Source organism: Rhodnius prolixus, unplaced genomic scaffold (genome assembly GCF_049639745.1).
Source record: "Rhodnius prolixus isolate KJV_2025 unplaced genomic scaffold, Rpr scaffold_3, whole genome shotgun sequence".
Classification (NCBI taxonomy): domain Eukaryota; kingdom Metazoa; phylum Arthropoda; class Insecta; order Hemiptera; family Reduviidae; genus Rhodnius; species Rhodnius prolixus.
The window spans coordinates 4,794,496-4,813,370 of NW_027411603.1; the positions used below are offsets into that span (position 1 = coordinate 4,794,496).

Below are 18,875 nucleotides of genomic sequence, written 5' to 3' on the forward strand. Positions count from 1 at the left end.
ATCTCCTTCCCAAGAATATGTCCAGAAATGGATGATTAGACATCATTATTGCTGTGTGAATTACTGATCGTGGTAAGGTAATGATATCCTTTGGTAATGTGTTAGTAACGGATACGGAACTTCTCTGTCTTGAAATTACTCGATTCTTAGTTCACGCTTCCTTTAAAAAATTCTAATGACGACGACGAAAAAACGGATATCCTAATTTGAAAGAATTAAGATATTTTGTTTTATTTTACGATATTTTTTCAACTTCGTTGTGTTTTATAGCCAAATACATGAATTAGTAAAATATTTAGAGCGCAACAAGTGTGCTATCTACGCACAATCTGGACTAGGATCTTAGGAGCTTCTAAATATATGTATATGTGGTTGGATTACCTTACAATTAGCACCTTTCTCTTTTGAATCACTCGTAGTGAAGTTTCACTGAACGCACGAACTCCAAGACGATAGAGAGAGAGAGAGAGACCGATGATGGTCTGGGCTCAATCCTTCGCCCGGATAAGTCAACTAAGTTTCCCGTTGTGACAACAATATGCTCGATACCCAACATTAACTAGGAGGAATTATCAATTCCACCGGAAAGGTACTCTTTAAGATTTTTAAAGAAGTTTCCAATGTCGTCATCATTAAAACCGTATACTGTCTATGGGATTTGAAGAAACCGGAAATTGAAAAAACTGTGTTTTTTTAAATAATCTTTTCTGTAGGCACCAGAGTTTTTATTATTTTGGTAGATCGGTGATGCCTTGGCTTCTTTTTATGAAATAACAAAAACATTGTCCAAGCACTTTATTTCTTTTATTTTTCTATCAACCATTACCAACATGCATGCACATGCACATGCACATTTATTATGTAGAAAAGATGATCCAATATGGCGGACAAAATGTATAGCCCCACCCACCCGCCATAATATCAAGTGACCTCTGCAAAATTTGTTTTTGAACCAATTTTAGATATATATATATATATGTTCACGATCGACGAGGTCGAGCATGCGCAATAGTTTCTAGAAAATTTAGAAAATCACCTTTTTTAAGGGAAGTTTTGTATTTTTAAACTTTTATTTATTTAGTAATTTACGATCTATGCATACTATACCATGAGTAAGTGTGGGTGGTGGAAGATGTAAATGGAGGATCAGAACTGGAGGAGAGAAAGTACCCAGCGGTGGACTCCCTAACTTTAATGGCGGTGATCTTAAGGAAGTCTCGAGGCCAAAGGCGATTCAGTCGTAATGGCAGGAATGACGACGATAGAGGCGAGAGACTGTACTAATGGATTAGAGAAATTCGAGAGAGCAGTATTGGAACTGGTGATGTTTCGTCTTGGCGAGTTGTTGTAAGATTGGGAATGTTGAGGTCGTTGTGAAGAGTTAGGTTAGTTAAGTCAGCTATTCTGTCTGTCCAGTCCGTATGTTCGTAGGTTTGGTTGAACCCCATAGATCTAGTCCGTAAGTCCACATAGGTTTTTGAGGATAAGTATTGTACAAGTAATCTCCATCTTGAGTTCTACAGGCAACTGGACTGTCGTCCAAGAAGTCTGTCAAGATGTTTTGCATGTAGTTCTATATTGGACGTATAGCCCGCCTGAAAAAAATAGGCATCACTTTACATTTTTTGTAACTTACCACCGAGGGACCATTGTTTTTGTCCATTACGTTGTTGAAGCAATAAACACTTCTGAGGCCATATCATGCATTTTTGAGACTATAAATGCCCTTTGCTGCGGCCAATGACCACAAAATGTTTTTAACGCATTCAGTCAGAAAGCCATTTTACGTATAAACTATGACGTCGACATGGAAGACTTCGTCGCCACAATGGAAAAAAAAATTGTCCATTTTTTTAAATCTCTGTAATAATAGTAAAAGAGACTCCATAAATGGCTAAATTAAGAAGTGGGCCCCTCCTCCATCTTTGTTCCCTGCATAACTGTGGTTTATCCTTAATGAACCGAACATTCTACTACTTTTTTTTTTTTTCACTTTCTTTCTGAATATAGCTACTACACGTTATTATGGTTGTTGCCTTCTTCAGCGACAACGTTTTTCTGCTTAGCAGCCCGCATCATCATTATTATAAAGATGATGGGATTGTCATCATCATTTGCTATGACATCCAAATTTTTTTTGTTTTTTTAAGTGTAAAATTATATTTACAGTAACGTTTAAAAAGTTATTAAGAAATATTTAGCTTTACATACATTAAATTGGGACAATTTTAGTTTTTAATCTAAGGCGCCCGTTATATTTATTATCTTTGGCTATTGGCGCTATCCACTGTCAGTGTCCTTTTTCGTTAAAGACAAATGCAGACGTTTACAGGACAATGAACTGTGAGAAGCTCCTAGGAAGAAAAAATCTTACAAGGTCAGCAGCTGGGTTCGAACCCAGGATCTCCTCGAGGGAATCCAGATCGCTGCTAGTACCTAAATCTCCTCCTCTCCTTTCAATTGTGCATTCATTATTTGAAGGAAAGAATTAAAATCTTATCATATCGTCAACTTCAAAGTTTCCTCGGAAATGCCGGTTTTGAGGTGGAAAATGCAGCACAAATACGTAGTTTCTTGAAATGAAAATTTCTTTTCCATCAATTCATTTCAACTCAGTTAAGCAAACTTTAATGTCTAAGTTAAAAGCTTGCCCTAAGAAAAGAAAGAAAAAGAAAATAATGAAAAATTAGTACAGGTTACAAAGGAAAGCTCATATTTATGCTGCAGACCATTTTCTCTGCCAAGAAATTCAGTAGTTTTCCAATTTGATGGGCTTATTTTGCGCATCTAAAGTTTAAGCTTTTCTTGTGTTTGGAAATAGTTTTAATAAATAGTATTTCTCATTGAGAATATTTACCAAAAGTAGTTCTATTACTTTGAGGAAGTTAGGTTTAGTTACCATATTTAATATTTAATAAATAAAATTTTGCGATAGAAAGGAAGTGACCGAAAATCGTAAAATAAAAGAACTACATCATACAGGAAGTAGAAGCGATTTATAAATCATGAATCTTCTGAAAGTTTCGAAAGTGGAACTATAACAGTCTTCAAGTATCGCATGCTATAACATGTTCCGTTTGTGGGTGAAATCTCTTCCTGAACTATTTTATTTAGGGTGTGGCTATTTGTACGTTAGGAACTAAAAATAAATAAAAAGAGATTTAAAAATGACTAGTGTTAATAAGTTGTGTTGGTAATAAATTAGGTGATTGGCTATTAACTTGAGGAACTTTGTTACAAAGTGACTCCACTTCCTGAATATAAGAGTCGTAGTCGTAGACCTAGACCAGTGATTCTCAACCACTGTGCCGCCAAATTTTAGAAATGCAGACAACAAAAAATTATATATTAAATGTAGAAGATGATATGAGAGTAGCATTATCATTTATACGACCAAATATAAACTGTAATTATCCAAAAAAAAAACATCAAGCTCAAATTTCTCAATAAAAGTATTCTTATTATTAACTTGTAATTAATCCCTTAATAAACATATACTGTTGTTTCTTGCAGGCGCCAAGATAGTCGAGCGGTTTAGAGGCTAGACCCGCAAAGCTAAGATGTATTGCGGTACTAGTCTAGGCCTTGCATTTTATTTAATGTGTTAATATGAGGAATTTATAGTAAAGTCTGTTAGGCGGTTATAGGCTAGACCCGCAAAGCTAAGATGTATTGCGGTACTAGTCTAGGCCTTGCATTTTATTTAATGTGTTAATATGAGGAATTTATAGTAAAGTCTGTTAGGCGGTTATAGGCTAGACCCACAAAGCTAAGATGTATTGCGGTACTAGTCTAGGCCTTGCATTTTATTTAATGTGTTAATATGAGGAATTTATAGTAAAGTCTGTTAGGCGGTTATAGGCTAGACCCGCAAAGCTAAGATGTATTGCGGTACTAGTCTAGGCCTTGCATTTTATTTAATGTGTTAATATGAGGAATTTATAGTAAAGTCTGTTAGGCGGTTATAGGCTAGACCCACAAAGCTAAGATGTATTGCGGTACTAGTCTAGGCCTTGCATTTTATTTAATGGTTAATATGAGGAATTTATAATAAAGTATGCTTGCTAGTCGCCTCCGTCCATGGCGCACCTATTGATAGTCGGACGTAAAGCCCACCTGAAAAAATAGGCAATTACTTTACTTTACTGTTGTTTTTGTAGTACATATTATTTTATTTTATATTGAAAATAAACATAAACTATTTTACACAGTGTATTATGGGATAAGTAAAATACTTTTTAACTTATCTTATTGTTAGTGTACCGCCAAATTTTGAAATTGTTATAAAGTGTGCCGCCGCGACAAAAAAAAACAGGTTGAGAATCACTGGTCTAGACGATGTAACTTCCTTAATTAAAAAAATTAATACGATTAGACCACAGGTTAAAGTAAAATTATTTCCCTTTCCCTTTTTGTTAAAGCGCCCTGAAATTAAAGTCTCCTGTGGAAGTATATGGAAACAAAATTGCACTCTGCCAAGTGTACCAACTTAAATGTCTTTAAAGCTGTTTCTTCAGTGAAAAAAAAAAAACCTGAAAAAAAATCGATTTAGTAATGCGTCATTTCCGGGTCAAAATATTGTCTATCAAATTATCGGCGATTTTCTGTTTGTACGTGCGTCATTTTGGCCACCATAAATGTACATATCGTTTTTTGTTTTTTTTTTTTTCATTTTAATGCTACTACTCGCATCTTAAAAAGAGCATTTTTAATGAAAACACAGAATCCAACATCGTGAGCCAAGAGAGAGAGAAAAAAGACGCTGGACATACTCGTGTATAAGGCCGGAAAACATCGATTGAACTTCCCCAAAAGTGGTCTTTACAAGATGTGCCCACAGCTCGTAATTTTAAGCTTTTATTTATTGGAATTGATTTTATCCTTCGTAGTACGCATGTTTCGGACTTGTAGCCATCATCAGAAGAAAAATAATAACAGTTTGTTGTAGAGATTTCGACTTTACTTATGTTTCCGTCTAACAATACTACACCAGTTGACTCAGTTAAGATGGAAGCGTGAGTGACGTCTTACTTCCCTTTACGGAACTTTAAAATTACCATCGCGGGTCTAACCTTATTTTTTATACGTATTTATGAATTAAAAATTGTTTACAGTCAAGTTCCAGGAATAAATTGTAAGAAGTAAAGAGGACCTCTCCTTAGAGGTTAAATACGAGATATGTCGATTTGAAAGTACGTTCACTTAAGTTGAAAGCAGATTGATGCAACTTCTAATGACGAAAGACAGAGAGATAGATAGCGGGGGGTCAGAACTAGCGGAAGAGGCTGTTACGTTGGTCGGATAGTATCGCCGTAATTACTGTAGACCTAGTAAAACACCTTGTCCACCTAGATTGTGGAAATCCTAAACAGCAGATAAGTACATTGGATAGATGGCGGCATATTACCATTCTTCTGTTTTTACTAATCTCTCCTCTGCCTTGCATATCTGCAATCTGCAGCTAGGTGAAAGGTGAATTTTTAATGAATTTAAAAAAAATTCTTTTTACTTTCACTGAACCGGTGCAAAAAGTAATAGGCAATGAGTTTATCCCAGGGTGATGAGTTTTACTTTCTTTTAAAACTCTAGAGAGGCAGCTATCGATTGGGTTGATTTTTTCGATTCATACGATTTCGATTTTTTAAAAAATTCTGTTTGTAAACTGATGGTCTTGTAACCTATAATAGTGCAAAAACTCCGCATGGATCTTCTCTGTATTAACATTCCATTGTTTCACCCAAGTCACTGATGAAGGCATACTTCCTTGCTGAAACGTCTTGTAGATAAAGAAATTTGAGTAACCGAGAGCTAAGCCTCAACAAGGCAGAGTTCAAAGAAACAATTCTACAAGTTAAGTTTTGAATTATTATTTTCTTTAAGTAAGTTTAACCAAGAAGTTACAAAGTAACCTTCAAATGCACTTCGTGAAAAATGAACTTGCTCTAAACCGCTTTGAATCATCTGAAAAGCTCGTAACTTTCAAAAGTTGAGTCCAACTTAATAGGCACAGTCAGCTGTAGAAGACCTTCTGTACATGAAATAACTGTTATTTAGTGCTTTTGTTAGTTCGTAATAATAGAAGAACATGATAGTTATTTGAAACACAAAAACTCCCGAAATAATGGACAATTTCAATGGACAATAAAGGTTTTTTGTGTGGCTAAGTGGTTAACCGCGCGCCACATGTCTGTCAGTCCAGCATGTGCGACAGTCTGTACGCCACGTATGAGAGCGTTAAACCATTCTTAAGCTATGAAATTCTTGTTCTTTTGGTCACCCAGTTGAGGCGGAAGAATCTTTCTCCCTCAGTCCCCTATTTAGTTACATTTGATTCTCGTGAGAATTCTTTAAATGATTCATGATTTGAGCTTATCTCCGTTTCGAGATAGATAGCAGGAAATGGGAAATGTTGTGCACAGCGTCTCTGTATTAAAGAGATTTAATACCTACCGTGTGAGCATCTTATCGACTCCATTACATACATTTATGACTCGGATAGAATGCGTTTTTGAATTCAGCATCTACAATATTATCGATAGTGGAAAGTAGAAAGTAAAGTTATCGCCTATTTTTTCAGTCAAGCTTTACGTCCAACTACCAAATTAGGTGTCGTGGACGGAGGCGACTTGCAAACATACTTTACTATAAATTCCTCCATATTAACACATTAAATAGAGTGCAAGGCCTAGACTAGTACCGCCAATACATCTTAGCTTTGCGGCTCTAGCCTATAACCGCCTAACATACTTTATTATAAATTCCTCATATTAAACACATTAAATAAAATACAAGGCCTAGACTAGTACCGCAATACATCTTAGCTTTGCGGGTCTAGCCTATAACTGCATTACATACTTTACTATAAATTCCTCCATATTAACACATTAAATAGAGTGCAAGGCCTAGACTAGTACCGCCAATACATCTTAGCTTTGCGGCTCTAGCCTATAACCGCCTAACATACTTTATTATAAATTCCTCATATTAAACACATTAAATAAAATACAAGGCCTAGACTAGTACCGCAATACATCTTAGCTTTGCGGGTCTAGCCTATTACCGCTCGGCTATCGTGGCGCCTCGACAGTGAAAAGTATAACTTAGTAATAAACAAAAATGTAAGATTAATCGAAAAGTTACGTTTTTTTGTGTTCCTAAGCTTGGTTGGTTTAAACAAGAAAAACGTAAACTTATTATTATAGGAAACATTATTTATTTCCATCATTATTTTCTCCCTTTTCATGGCAAGAAAAGTGTTGCGATCTAAATAATTTTTCAAAAAATTAAAATTTCCACCAGAAATAACGTTTAGGAAAAATCTTCGTCAGCAAAAAAAAAAAAATATTTTTTAGAAAATTGTGCGTATCTACAAACTATCTCAAAAATGATCCAAATTTGACCAGATCTGTTCTCTCAACCAGAAGTGCCACTTGGATATTTTTCCCCAATTTTATGAAATTTCCTCGTAAACGGCACTCTACCTACGATTTTCTCAAAACTTGTATTTATATTTCAAAGCAAGCTATCAATTCTATATTAATCTATGGTTTTAATATGTTTTGTAATTCCAAGCTTTAACTTTCCATTGGCGATGTGCTCGATTAGGGGAAAGAATATAAATCAAAGAATTTCTACTCAATTTCCGTTCAAGTAATTATCTGCATTATTTCCATGTTTTCATTCTACCTAAATTAATTACTGCCTTATATTCATTAACAGTGTGCGTGCGAGTTCATCGTGTATTTTAAGAGTAATTTGTAGCTATATTATTATTAAATTTCTTTTATCTCTTAATTAATGTGCACAAACATTACTGGTTAGAAAAATAATTTCATTTAAAACGTACCCCAACCTTGTACAGTTTTATTATAGCTAGTTTTTATAGTTAACCTTCAAACGACCTCTATAAATAGTTCCCCATTAGTGCTAACTACTTTAGGTATGTCGTTAGTTTCTTCTTAGTTGGGTATTTTAAGATTTTTTTTAGGGTGCATCTTCTTTTAAAATTTGTTCTTCCCCTCTCTTTGGCTTGATTCCCAGCTTAGTGCAGCAGCATATCTTTTGTGATTAAAGGCGTTGCAGTAGCCGAGCGGTTATTGGCTAGACCCGCAAAGCTAAGATTTATTGCGGTACTAGTCTAGACCTTGTATTTTATTTAATGGTTAATGTGAGGAATTTATAAGTATGTTAGGCGGTTATAGGCTAGACCCGCAAAGCTAAGATGTATTGCGGTACTAGTCTATGCCATGCATTTTATTTAATGTGTTAGTATGAGGAATTTATAGTAAAGTATGTTAGGCGGTTATAGGCTAGACCCGCAAAGCTAAGATGTATTGCGGTACTAGTCTATGCCATGCATTTTATTTAATGTGTTAATATAAGGAATTTATAGTAAAGTATGTTAGGCGGTTATAGGCTAGACCCGCGAAGCTAAGATGTATTGCGGTACTAGTCTAGGCCTTGTATTCTATTTAATGTGTTAATATGAGGAATTTATAGTAAAGTATGTTTTCCAGTCGCCTCCGTCCACGACACCTAATTTGGTAGTTGGACGGTTACAAATTTTATTGCATGATTATCACATCAAATTACCCCTTTTAAGTAATATAAAAACATCAATGAAAAATGGAAAATTTTTATTTTTCCAGAGATATCTTTTAAATAAAGGCATTAAAGTTTTTAATGATGTTCATTACGTAACGTTTCTAGCCATATTGAGAAAACAGTATTACGTAAGCCAATCAGAGGGAGTCTTATGAATTTAATGAATAATTCAAATTAAAAATAAGATAATTTTCTTATTTTTCTAAATAATGAACAGGGGAGGGGAGGAGGCCGTGATTTATGAATGAATAAAAATTAGTTGTGTTTAAAAAGATAGATTTTATTGACATTATTATTGTGAGTGTTTATTGTTATTTATTGTTAGTTGTAAACATTGTAACTAGTTTTTATAGTTTTCATTGTAATCAGTGAGAACGCTCCTCGTATTATCACAAAGTGTAATAATAATGACATTACGTAAACCAAAAAAAAAACACTCCACATAATATTTATTAGTTTGTATGTAGAACGCGCAGTCTGTAACAATTTAGTAATGGGTACTACTATAGTCTTACATAACACGATGAGATTCCTAATAAATGTATTGCAGGCGGTTATAGGCTAGACCCGCAAAGCTAAGATGTATTGCGGCACTAGTCCAGGCCTCTATATTGCATCGTGCAATATTTTGGTGTGTGCGTTTAAAGTTGGTGGTGCGTTTAAATTTAGTAGTGCATTTAAAGTTGGGGGTGGCACTTCCGGGAGAAATGCTTACAAAAAATTAAGATTGCATATTCTAAATCATGGGCTCGAACTTTTTGAAGCACTTTTTTTGGGGAATTTTGTGGCCAAATTGATTGGGGGAAAGCAAGATTTTTTATTGACAATATTTGCATCACCTGGAAGGAAGTGGTCTGTAAACCAGGTGGGTTTAGATGAGCAATATCCGGTCCAGATGTGGGCATCCATACCGCACCACACAGAAGTTATCTACAAATATTTAAACTTCCTTAAAATTATGAACGGTGGCCACTTTCTTCTAGTTCACCTTCAAGATACAGAGAGCCTTGACTCCCAAGTACGATTTGCTCAAATTACTGCTGCAGAAATACAACCTTGACTTATGTGGAACCGCATGCTGACCTCTTTATTTCATTTATTTAGAGCGCATCAACATCGTGTGAGGAGGTCATAGGCGCCCAGAGTTTATTTTTATTTTTCTTTTCACTATCTCGCTCTCTCTTTGGGCAGTGTTCTCTCGTAACTAAAAACACTGCCGCATTACCGGACAGTGAGCTGTTGTCTTAGAACAGGGCTGGCGAACCTTTTTGAGACGTGGGTCAAATCTTGTTCATTTTTTTTTTTTAGTACTAGCTCTTGGGTCACTAAATGCCCATTTACACAAGAGTTAAATTTAAAAATTTTAAACTGAATGTTTTCAAAACTAAACATCTTTAAAAAATCCAGTTGGCTTAACGGGGCAAAACGGGACGAAACAAGTGGCTATGGAAGTCTCTTTTTACAAACACGTAACTGAACAAAACCTTACAAAAGTGTGTTTTATCTGAGGAAAATCTAAATATGGTTTATTTGCTTTGGGTTGTTGATTTTTTTTTAACAAACAAAATATGAGTGAAATTATACATTTTATATGATATTTTGTAAACACTTTTGCTTTATTTCAAATACTGTAAAAACATTTGTCGTCATTTGCGCCTTTAGAACTGTAATGATCAAACTAAAGGTTATAGATGATAGCATTTAAATTGCTTTTCTGTCAATGCGTGATTGGAAAAAACTACAGATAGAATATAAATTATCCACAACAATTAGAAAATCTAAATCAGGCTCGCGTAAACAAACCAGTGGTTGCCTAGCAATTGTGGGTCAGTGAAAAAGCTTGCGCGGGTCATAGGTTCGCCATCACTGTCCTAGAAGCTGCTAGGATGAGGGGAAAATATTATGTAAAGGCTTAACAGCTGGATTCGAATCCCCAGGATCTCAATGTGGGAATCCAGTACGCTAACCACTGACCTAGTTCCTTTCCTTTACGACCTGTTTATATTGTTTAATAAAAGAATTTCCATTATAAATTGCAACAGAAAACCGCGCCATTAAACTCGTTTTTTTTTGGAGTGGGAAATAAAAATTTAATTTTGTGCTTGATTTTTAGAAGGAGAGGGAGCAAAAAGCTGACTATAATCTTAAAAGCTTTTTAAAAGATTTATTGTAGCTGTGAGCACTTAGAAGTATTCTCTGCACATTGCAATACTCTGAAAAGTTAAATAATTTATCGTTGCTCTTATAATTGAATTTGTTGGACTTCGCAGTGCATTGTACGATGATAATATTTGGCCCTGAGTTTAATGCACTTCTACTTAAATTAGATTATCGTAGTAAACTTGAGTGGTATCATCCTCTCTGCAATTAGATAACTGCTTAAATACAATCGCTTCAGTTTATCTAGCTCTTTTTAAAGCATACCTGAAATAGTATTCGAAAAGTCACCGGATGAAAGCTTTTTGTTTTGGACTCAGTTGACGTCAAAACGGATATTTTCGATTAAAAATAATAATAATAATAATAGTAGAGAGGAGGGATTAGCTATGTGGTTAGCGTACTCGATTTCCACGCGGAGGTCCCGGGTTCGAATCCAGCTGCTAACCCTTAGATTTTCTCTTTCTAGGAGCTTCTTACAGCTCACTGTCCGGTGATGGACAGTGTTGTCTGTAACGAGAGAACACTGTCCGGAGGCCGGCAGTGCACTGAAAAAAGCTCCGAGCGCTAATAACCTCAGCTGTTGATGCGCTAAAAAAAAAATAATAATAATAGTATTTTATTAATAATATTAATTTTTAATAAAAATCCAAAAATTTGACATCATCATCATCATAGGCAGAAGTAATATATAGTTAAAAAAATAAAGAAAATATAACTTCTATTGATAACCAGCTGGTAACAGTTCTACTCTGCGGAGCGGATCAGCTGATTAGCAAGGTCAGCACCTGTAAATAAAAATTAATTATTATTGCTAGCAGACAGTCCACAGGGGCGCTGCGATCGTTGGACGCTGCATGAGGTCACCACCGCCACCACAAGTTTTGATGTTTAGCCTAGAGAGTGTGCTGCACTTAATATTGGCCGCGCACACTAGAACAAAAAAAAGTCACGTGCGAGGTGACCCATCATTACTAAGAGTTACATTATTAAAGGTACAGTCCGTGCCATAACCCAAAAAAAATTAACTATCTTTTTCATTGATATATTTTTTTGTAAATTCTATTGTATTATATTTTTATTGAATTTTTAGTCGCAAAATAAATAAATCGATTTCGGGTGTGAAACTAATCGCATGATTTTATCGTACTGCCTATAAGGGGTTACCTTCGATAAATGTAATCGATCAAATTAAAAGCAAGAAAATTATTGGAGCTGTTTTCCAGTTTTCTCTAAAAAAAAATAAATAATAAAAATATTCTTATAAATAAAGAAAAAAGCAAATTGAACATTTTTTTTAAAATGTTTTTAAGGCGCGTCAACATCTAAGAGGTTATTGTGCGCCCGGAGCTTTTTTCATTGCACTGCCGGCAATGTTGTCTCTCGTTACAGACAACACTGTCCATCATCGGACCGAATGAGCTGTAAGCAGCTCCTAGGAAGAGAAAATCTAAGATACCAGCAGCCGAATTCGAACCTGGGACTTCCGCGTGGGAATCCATTACGCTAACCGCATAGCGTAAAAAAAAAACAAATTAAATTTTAAATATTCTGAAACTAGGCCACCATACATATTAAACGATTATTCATTTTTTTAAACAGAAAAGAATTGTTGGAAACACATTGACATGTGGGAGGAGCATTTCCGTCAAATTACCATCACTACGTAGTACATCCGGTTGGCCCTCAACTTCCAACTTCTCTTTAGTATTAGAAATTTATTGTCTCCTCTCTCCCCAACTCACCTTAAAAAAAATAAATAAATAAAAAAAATTTACACTTTGTCATTTCCCTGATTTATTTGCTTACAGGTTTCATTTTAAGTTATCAAGGAAAACGGGAGTTATGTTTGGGGATATTCTTGTATTTTCTTTTATTAATCATTTACGTGATAATGAAAATGTTCTTGTTTATTATTTAAAGTGATATTTCAATAAATTAAATTTAAAAAAACTTCCTTCCGTAAATTAAATAATTTATAGACAAAATAATCGAAAATATGTATCGATTAATTTTTTATTACTTATAAAATATTAACTTGTAGCTAAAGAGACCAGATGGAATATCGTAAAACAGTGTGCTTTTATAGAAAATACATATTGACTTTGATTACAGGTTAAATGCATTGTATATTGCAATGTGGTAATAAATAAAGTAAAGGAAAGTAATCGCCTACCTTTTCAGGCGGGGCTTAACGTCCAACTACCATTTACTAGGTGTCGTGGACGAAAGGCAACTAGCAAACGTACTATTTCTCATTTAACCATTAAATAAAATCCAAGGCCTAGACCAGGGGAATCGAACCCACTAACCAACAATACATCTTAGCTTTGCAGGTCCCGCCTCTTAACCCGCTCGGCTACCGTGGCGCCTTGGTAGTAAATAATAACATTATTATTGATATCATTGGGATAATACTCGTAATATAGCACAGATTATTGCAAATGCTACGGTACCGGAAGTGGATGAAGAAAAGCAATGACTTCACTTTCTTATTTTCTAGATTTGTATCTAAATGATTTAATAATAATATTTGGGAAATATATTTATTAAATAATCTTATTTTGATGATAAACACTACAAAATGCTAAAATTAGAGAAATGAAAACTTTGACAACCCCCCCCCCCCCAAGATATTTGTAATCTTATTAATGTAAACAGAAATCTTAAAACAGTTTCTACTTATTGGTTTTTATCTAATTCAAGTTATGTAAATATTGTTCCACATGTTTAAGGCGAAAGGCGATTTGCTAATATGTTGTAAGCGTACTTGATTCTCAAATTGGTGATCTTGAGTTTTTTTGGAATCTAGCCTGGCCCCTGCTCTTGAAATTTTCTCTTCCTATAGGGAGGTTCTTACTTTTTGTCACTTGTGTAAAATGGTGTAACGAAAAAAAAAAATGGTTAAAATCCAAAAACGAAGAGTTCAGCTACTGATGATGGTTGGAAGTCCTAAAACTGGATGCTGCAATGCAAAAAAATCAGCTCTCCTGCTGCGAGTGGAGCTAACCATATTTTCATAAATTTTTATTTTTGAAGCATGACCAAATTTTTATCGTCTATTTATGCAACTTTACGATTGGACATAGATTTTTGCACAATTTGAGATTATTATTTTTTTTAGACCACTAGATATATCTCGCATTTTATAATCTCAAATTTAATCCTCATTATCTTATATTTATTTATTTCTTACGTTCCATAATCTTATTGTTTGTTTTGGGTGATAATTTATGGAATTTTGAACTAACATTGCTATTTTGATTATGTCAAATAATCGTTTCACCTTATCTTCTTGTCTTATCCACGTTTCTAGATAAATTCTCTTAAGAAAAATGCAAATACTTAAAAGATGTTAACGACGACGCCACACAGTTCGTTGATAAAGATTATTTCCTGTAATATTATGTGTTGCTTAACAAATAATAATAATAATAATAATATAAAAATTAAATTGAAGTTACGTCATACATGATGTGTGTGAGGTCGCGTATAATTTATTAGTGGAGGGGATAAGGGATGTTGTTTGTAGGAGAAACGAGCAAGAAGAAGAAGAGGGGCGTGGCTGCAGAGGGAGGATAGAGGGGTAAAACCAACCCCGATCAATAGATAGCTCTGGAGTGGCGCGGAATAAGGGGAAGCTTTCACGGCCAGATTATAATACTCGCAGCATCCAACCAACCAACCAACCAACCCCCTTTAGATGGCGCAGTAGTTGTGTTGGTAGTATTGTCCCACTGTTGTTGTTGTTACCTACCTCGCGTTCTCTGCAGTAGAGTAGACTTGTCTGCCAGTGTTATTGGTGCTCTGCTAGTGTAAACATCTCTTACCTCCAGAAACACCATCATCATCCTCTCCTGGACCCAGATGCCATGCTTCTTCTTACATCATCACCATCAAATACCTGCTGCTGTATCTGTTACTACCACTGTACCAATAATTATCTACTTCAGGTTAGAGATCTAGCTATTCTTACCTCTTATTCCAAGGTGTTTTGTGAAAGCTCCAAAATTTTCAAAAGTAGAATTTGGTTCAGTTGTAATCGTAGAAAATGTAAATTTTACGTAAAAATTAACATGATTATGAATAATTTGTGTAAACCGTAACTAATAAAATCTGATTTGGATAAGAAAGTTTTCATGAAAAGTTCCAGTTACTGTGTGATCTGGAAAAACTTCTTGAAAATGGGGAACTTTTCTCTTCATTTTTCCTCCAGGAAAATGGCCTCTTCAGGAGGGGATTCCTTAGGGAACTATAGTTTATAAGCAGCATTCCTCCAAATCCCAAATAATTAAGAATTTACATTCTGCTTCAATTAAAAATAGTAAGAGACATTAAAAAAAAAGTGATTGATCTAGGCGTTGGGAGGTTTTTGTTGTTCTTATTTCGTGGCAGAAGGAAGTGAACAAGCTACTACTCAGTGCTACCAATTTCGCATTAGGGCTGCAGATATTGTGTGTACAAACTGTTTAGGTTTGGAGGTTATATATAAATTACACTAACATTTACAACTTAAGGAAAGCCACAATAGAGTTTTCTTAAGATGGCAATGGATTTAACTATTTATTTAGCTTTACGGGTCTAACTTAATCCAGTCTTTTCTCATCTCTTCCGGCATAATCTCTTCAAAGACATTCCACTTCAACTTGCCAATTAAGAAGCCTTAAAACTTGATAACCTTCTTTGACTCCGGAGATCGAACTGGTATGGTCACCAATATATTTTACTGGTGGTTAATTATGTTATATTTAAGGTTCTAAGAAAGTTATAATCACAATCTTTTAGCACAATATTTTCTGTCTTCTTACGTCCTTCATTGTCTAAGCAATTTTCATAGATTTTGGTGCATTACTTCCTCATTTATACTGTAATTACAATGAGCAGATAAAACATGATTAAGAAAAACGGTTGCATAATACCCCTTTGGGTTTTCCCGATTGTCTTTTAAGTTACAATAAATTATCCTTTACACCTGGAGGAGCCATTTAAGGTGTGAAAAATTTATACTGTAACCATTTTTATTGCTGTTAATATATTCATCTTTAAGAGTGCAATAAATTTTATAAATAACACATCTTTTTGAAAATCACGTAATTCTTTTAAAGGAAGTAATTTAAAAAAAAAAAAAAATACCCCAAAGACGTTTCCTTTCACAGTGATTATTATGGCATGGTAATAGTTCTGTGTGATTATCTTGAGTAGAAGAATTGTAAAACTGGCAGGCTGTCTAAATCGGCCGCACGTTGGTGGAGTCGTCTATCCGACCTGCAGTACATGAGTGTTTTTAGCAATATTGGATATTTATGAACTTCTCACCTTGTGAGGGCGGATATTGTGTCCTGAGGGGTCAACGTTTGAAGATGGAAGTACATCAGTTGGCTGAAGCATGTAATTTACAGGGTGTATTCAAATTTATTTTTTTTTTAATTGATAGAAAGGGACACAATGATTTTGACTTTCTCTTACAACTGGTGAAAATTCATTTTCCGGAAAAAAGGGAACTTATTAACTTAAAGTTTTCCTTCAGGTTAAGGAATTTCCTTCAAACCCGGAGACTAGATGGGCAAAAAGGAAGACAGAAGACGCGGCAACGCACAGCATTCTCCCCCAATCTCCCTGAGAATGGCTCCTGATAATGTTAATGTTAAGGCCTTTTCAGGAGAGTTTTAGAAAGGATGGTGATCAGGGATAACCACTATCTCCTGCTGAATCCTCTTAACAACGCCATCCCCTGGAAATCCAAAAATGGAACTCCTGGATATAAAAAGTTTGTCGTGCTCTAGAGAGCGTATTCATCCTTGCATCCCTGGTAACATCCTAGGCTTTCCCAGGACATCCTAGGCGAGCGGGGTAGTCGGCAATGAATGATAATAACCGCTAGTAACTACCCAGGTTGTCCTTGGCCTGCCCCAAGAGAAAAAACAGTAGCCAAGCTGATTGGGATAGCCCTACCCTGGTTACTTTCCCAAGAGAGGGCCATTATCTTTCTTACAGTACCTAGTAACTACGCAGTCGTTCCTTGAAGGCGCTGTTCTCTACACAATAGCCCACTCCCCTGTATCATCCATATTTTTGTAATGGGGTCTTATGAACAACTAGATTTTTTTTCTATGGGTTCGCTAAAACCCAAAATAGTTGCGTTGCGCATATCAACAACTCTATGGGGTTTTGCGGAGTGGGTTTTTGTGTAGAAATGCTCGCAGGCAGGGCCGTATTTTCCTATTGGCTAACTAGGCTTCAGCCTAGGGCCTCAAGATCAAGAGGGGCCTGAACCGAAAATAAGGAGAAATTCTACGCATATGACTAATAAACATAAAAATGTATTGGTTAAGATGAACGCGTTCGGCTCTTTGGGTCTGTTCCTTTGTATGAGGGCCTCATAAGTGGAATAGCCTACGGCCTCTTTTCATCTAAATCCGGTCCTGCTCACAGAGACGGTCAAGATCGTTAAAACTGAAAACGTGGCTGATTCACTTCTTCCTGCGGATAAAGAATTGCTTCTTAACTTTTTGCTGTGGCCCCTCACATCCGCTTGCGTTAAACTTAGATAGTCCATTTGCATAAAGTATACTTACCTCACACGCACATTCGCCTTTAATTAATACCTGGACGATCCAGTATAATGAACTTGAAAATTAAATGAAGTAGGAGGTACTTTTAAGTTCAAACTTGCCAGGTATAATTAAGAACAGAAGACAATAGATTGCATGTTTTTGTATTTATTTCGTCCACTTCCGAAGACATCGTATCTTATCTAGCCTCCAGGATGCACACGGTCGGTCATTAGTAAGTGGGCCTGTCCTGAGATAATGTCCAGGTAATGGAGAAAGAAGTAACAGCATTTCTAAACAAAAGAGAGTGTGCAGAGTTGTTTTGTAATTAGCCAGGACGACCATTATCTTCTCCAAAATAATTATAGTTTGACAATCTGGAAAAATTATCGCAAAAGGGATGTTAGAAGAAGAGATATTAATCAAAACTGGATTGAGTCCAATTCCAGCTCCCGAATTGTTAACTCCAGATTTTCTAATATATCCAGGAACTATCTATTTAAACATAAATTTTAATGGCTTTTTTTTTTTTTTTTTTTTTTTTTTTTTAAATTTATTTAGCCATTTACAATCTGTATAATACACTATACAATAAGTAAATAAGGAGATAGAAGTATAGAGGCTTGAAAGGCAGGAGGAAAGAAACTGCCCAGCGGCAGCACTTTCTACAGGATATTTATTTTAGGCCTTCAGACTGCGAGGAAGTCGCGGGGCCACTGGCGATTCAGTCGGCGAGGAGGATTGTCAGGAATATCAGAGGAGGCGAGAGACTGTACTAGAGAATTGGAGCAAGTGGAGAGAGCACTATGGAATTTTTGATATTTAGTCTTGGCTAACTGGTGTACGAAGGGGATGTTGAGGTCGTTGTGTAGAGTGAGGTTAGTCACGTAGAAAGGAGCGTCAGCTATCTGTCGGAGGAGTTTTGACTGAAATGTTTGTACAGTCCGTACGTTTGTAGGTTTGGCTGAACCCCACAGCTCTAGTCCGTAAGTCCACATTGGTTTGAGGATAGTACTGTATATTAATCGTTTGAGTTCAATAGGTAATTTGGAGCGTCGTCCAAGAAGTCTGTAGAGTAGTTTCGCACGTTTTGTCATAGCTTGTCTTTTAAGTCTAGTGTGTGGGTTCCACGTGAGTCGCTTGTCTATGTAGAGCCCAAGGTAGCGCACCAGATCTGTATGAGGAAGAGGATTGCTGTTGAAGAGGACAGGTGGACAGGAGCCCCGCCGGAGAGTAAACGTGGCATGCTGGCATTTCTGTGGGTTCATAATTTTTTTTTTTTTTTAATGGCTAAACTTTAATTAATAATAATGAGAAATAAGTAGTAAATACTGTAAATATCCCTTCCCAACTTTCAAAACTCTTTTCGTTGCGTCAGTCGGTTGATTGACGCGAGTTATAATTGGTAAAGCTGGTCACTCCAACACTTAACGTCGCTGGATCCGAATGTGGCTTCGTCTTCTAGGTGAAGAAACCATTTAAGAAAGTCTAGAAAACACCTTCGGAGCTCGTTCTTGTTGGCATAGCAGCGTTTCCGTACTCGGCTTATATCTCGCGAGCATC

The 18,875-nt window shown here is 35.7% G+C and overlaps 1 protein-coding gene across 11 annotated transcripts in view; it reads left to right on the top strand.

Annotated features, from left to right (window-relative positions):
• The window catches only part of milt (trafficking kinesin-binding protein milt), a 126,415-nt gene that overhangs the window by 87,844 nt on the left and 19,696 nt on the right, over positions 1-18,875 (top strand). The window contains exon 1 of one of the 11 annotated variants that reach the window (XM_074127007.1): positions 14,522-14,714. The exons of the other annotated variants lie outside the window; for them this stretch is intronic. The gene's annotated coding sequence lies outside the window, so the exon portion shown is untranslated. Of the gene's footprint in view, positions 1-14,521; positions 14,715-18,875 lie in introns of those variants that run through there. 11 annotated transcript variants of the gene reach the window in all.